The sequence below is a fragment of the Balaenoptera ricei genome, chromosome 3, assembly GCF_028023285.1.
Source record: "Balaenoptera ricei isolate mBalRic1 chromosome 3, mBalRic1.hap2, whole genome shotgun sequence".
Taxonomy (NCBI): domain Eukaryota; kingdom Metazoa; phylum Chordata; class Mammalia; order Artiodactyla; family Balaenopteridae; genus Balaenoptera; species Balaenoptera ricei.
Window position 1 is genome coordinate 107,800,169 of NC_082641.1, and position 3,634 is coordinate 107,803,802.

Genomic DNA, 3,634 nt, shown 5'->3' on the forward strand with positions numbered 1-3,634 from the left:
TAGAAATATCCAACATAAGGGAGGATTGAAGAAGAGGATTTTTTTAAATGACCAGATGAAGACATACCTATGAATCAAAAAACCTCAAACATGAGCTGGCAAAAGCCCTAACTACCTACCTCAGTCCTAAGCAGCCCATTCCTGGACAATCTGCCTGTTTACCACTTGGAAGATTTAGCTCTCCCTGTAACGCTAAGTGCTGGTGAGTCTGAGGATAAAGGTGTGGGGAGCAAAATTCTCAGAGCTTCTGTATTGTCCTTCCATTTAATGAGTCACAGATGTTTTCACTTGCAAGGATTTTGTGTTTTGCCAATGCAGTCCATCCTTCTGTCTTGATCTGTATCTCACAATTTTCAATCCATGGTTGTTTGAATCCAAGGATGCAGAACCCATGGATATGGAGGGCTGACTGAATTGGTTTTACAAGTTAATGATGAGATAAAGAATATGTAAGTCACCTAATGGCTTCACAAACTTTTCCCAAGTCAGTCTGTCCTACACCGGCCTCTACTTCCTTCCAACATTGTTCATTTAAACGTCCAACATTTTCCTGGTAAGGCTAATTTTTCACTGATTTTTCTCCTAATAGTTGTGAGGCATCTGATTTTCAGCATCTGGAGGCTGTTAACTAATGCAATTACAGCCAAGAATCTCTTGAGTTTCTCCTGGTTATTATCTTTCTGCTCTGACATTGTTCAGTTACACTCTGTGAGCAGATAAAGGATTATGACAAAACATCTAGCAGTTGGAAAACACTTTTTTTAAAAAAAATTAATTAATTTATTTATTTTTGGCTGTGCTGGGTCTTCATTTCTGTGCGAGGGCTTTCTCCAGTTGCGGCAAGCGGGGGCCACTCTTCATCGCAGTGCACGGGCCTCTCACTATCGCGGCCTCTCTTTTTTGCGGAGCACAGGCTCCAGACGCGCAGGCTCAGTAGTTGTGGCTCACGGGCCCAGTTGCTCCGCGGCATGTGGGATCTTCCCAGACCAGGGCTCGAACCCGTGTCCCCTGCATTGGCAGGCAGATTCTCAACCACTGCGCCACCAGGGAAGCCCCTGGAAAAAGCTTTTAATTCTTACTTTCCCAAACCTACTGATGTTGACAGTCTTTTTTTCTTTTCTCCAATTATTTTCTAAGGCTAACATATTTATTTTGCAACTCTTCATGGTCTAGTGGGATAATTAATTGTAAGTTCAATATTGCTGACTAAATAAAACAAATTATCCAATATGTGAAAATTCAGTTATCACATGGGTGTGCCTTCCGTAGATCAATTTTATGGCTATCCAGAATATTTTATTTTGCAAAGATTTTGTCTACAAAGGAAGGTTCTTAGAGAATATCTAGTGGTTGGAACTTACTACAGTCCGCATATTTCCCTTATGAAGACCTGAGTTTTAGAAGGGTTATTTGACCTTATTAGACTCTCTGAGCCAATTATGGTAGAGCCCAGGATGAATTGTTTGCTTAAGTCAGAGCTTTGCAACTTTCCTCATCATGACAATCACTTGGGGTGCTCATTAAATACAGTTTTTCCTGATTCTAATCCAGAAATGAATTAGAATGTTCAGGAGATAAACCTAGTGTTAGGGTTCTCCAGAGAAACAGAACCAATAGGATAGGTATATATGTGGGTGTGTATTTGTATATACATGGTGATTTATTATGAGAAATTGGCTCACATGATTATGGAGGCTGAGAAGTACCACGATATGCCATCTGCAAGATGGAGGACCAGGGAAGCTGGTAGTGTGATTGAGTCCAAGTCTGAAAGCCTAAGAACAAGAGGAGATGATGTGAATTCAGACTGATGCTGGAGAAGATGAGATGAGCCGTCCCAGCTCCACTTGTGAGGCAGGAAACAAAGAGGCAAATTTCTCCTTCCTCCACATTTTGTTTCAGTCAGCCCTCAGCAGATTGGATGATGCCCTACCATATCTTACAGGGCCTTCTACTTCATTGGGTTCACTGATTCAGGTGCTAATCTCAACCAGAAATCTACTCAAAACACTCCCCCCAGTAAGATATAATCTAGGCACCCATGCCTCACTCATGTTGACACATAAAATTACCCAACCCAACTACACCTTTTGTTAACTTGGCACCCATACTCATCTCCTTAAACCATACTTAAGTTGCAATTCATGAAAATAAGATCATAATTTTGCCTATTGTGCTACAACTCTCCTGTGTACAATTGAAAATGCACTGACTGCTTTTCCAGTAAAGGAGGTAGAGTTCTTGAGTGATGGTTAGTCTTCTCTTTGATAGTCTATAACTCATACTATGATGTTAAATTAACAGTACTTAAATATATGTTGTAAAGTCAATATATTTTACCTTACATGATAAGGAAATAAGAGAGGAAAGAGAACAAGCATGCCTATGTGTGTGTATGTCTGAATGATATAGAAACAGGCCTAATTTCTGCAACTGGTCACATGGTTTTAGCTAGTAATTATAACTACCATTTTCCACTATCCATTCTCTATCCCCTTTTCTTCACCAAGCACCTCAGTTGGTCATGGTTCTTTAACCGGTGGGGTGACCCAAACCTTCATTCCTGAAGGGTCTGGACCACTAGTAGTCCTGCCTGGATTTGGTTAGTGTAGTTTTCTATTGACTTTAATCACACGATATGGTAATATTAAGTAACACCCTAAGAAATTGCCTATATTCAAGACTTACTCTTCCTTGCTGCCATTGTAAAGTAGTAGTCCAATTTCCTCTTGGTATGAGATCAGTTACCCGAGCTTACACTGAAACTCCCTTCTTTGGTGATTTGGAAGCATGAGGAGCCCAAAGTGGCCAGTGGGGTGTTGGCATTATTAACTTCAAGGTCAGTGGAATCATCTCCTGGTGCAAGCATTCCTTCCTCTGGAACTAAAATCTCCAGTCCAGCAGAGTATATAGCCTCAAGAACACAAAGCAAAAATTTTGCTAGAGGTACCAGGGGTAATATTGAGTGGATCCATTGCCATTCCTACTCCTTGACTCCTGGACCTGTGAATCCTGGCTCCGGGAGAAAGAGCACCATATACAGGATGTTGATTTAGAGCATGTACAGCCTTTTGCAGAACCTTGCTACAGCCCTGTGAGGTATCACCACCTTAGTGGCACTATAACTAAGTCTTCAAAAGACCATTACACCATTCAATCAAGCCAGCTGCTTCAGTGTGGTGAGAAATATGGTAAGACCAATAAATTCCATGAGCACTGGCCCATTGTTGCCCTTCTTTTGCTGTGAAGTGATTTTCTTGATCTGAAACAATGCTGTGTGGAATACCATGATGATGGATAAACCATTCTTTAAGTCTATGGATGGTAGTTTTGGAAGAAACATTGAGTGCAGGGAAGGCAAATTTGTACCCAGAGTAAGTGTCTATTCCCATAAGCATAAAACACTGCCCCTTGCATAATGGAAGTGGTCCAGTGTAATCAACCTACTACTAGGGAGTTGGTGCCATATTAGGGACTCAGAATTGGTCTCTGTTGCTAGCAGATGAGGCACTCAGTGGTGGTCATAGCCAGATTGCCTCAGTGTGTGGAAGGCCATATTGCTGAGCCCATGCATAAACTCTATCCCTGTCATCATGGCCACTTTGTTCATGAGCCCATTTGGCAATGGCAAGGG